Here is a 429-nt window from a genome sequence, read left to right as displayed (position 1 = left end):
TTTTTATTTATTTGCTTCCTTTCTTTTTTCTTAAATTAAGAAATTACATTCTGTTATGATTCTGTGGTTAGGTTAATTATATTCATGCTAATCACATGTGCATAAATTAAAATGGCGTCAAACCACAAACCCACGCGGTGGCTGCAGCTGGATTTTGTCTTTCATCTTGGTCTCTGTCCTCACTTCTTTTTGAAACTACCTTTGTGGTCCTTGACCCAAGCCCAGAGGAGTGATGTAAAAGTCACCTTGAGCTGTTTTCTAGTTTAAGAGATTATCCGGTGTATAGAAGAAAGATGAAAGAAGAAGAAAAAGTCTGAAGAATGTTGTAGAAATTTGAATTTGGGCTTGTTTTCCAGAAATGCTCCCACTACATTACAGTTCACTTTAAAGGTACCAGGAGAATTGCTCAGTGAAGGAGAGCTTATCTAA

This window comes from Amphimedon queenslandica, unplaced genomic scaffold (genome assembly GCF_000090795.2).
Source record: "Amphimedon queenslandica unplaced genomic scaffold, v1.1 AMPQUscaffold_12659, whole genome shotgun sequence".
NCBI classification, from domain to species: domain Eukaryota; kingdom Metazoa; phylum Porifera; class Demospongiae; order Haplosclerida; family Niphatidae; genus Amphimedon; species Amphimedon queenslandica.
The sequence above is the reverse complement of the archived record's forward strand: the minus strand, read 5'-3'. Positions refer to the sequence as shown.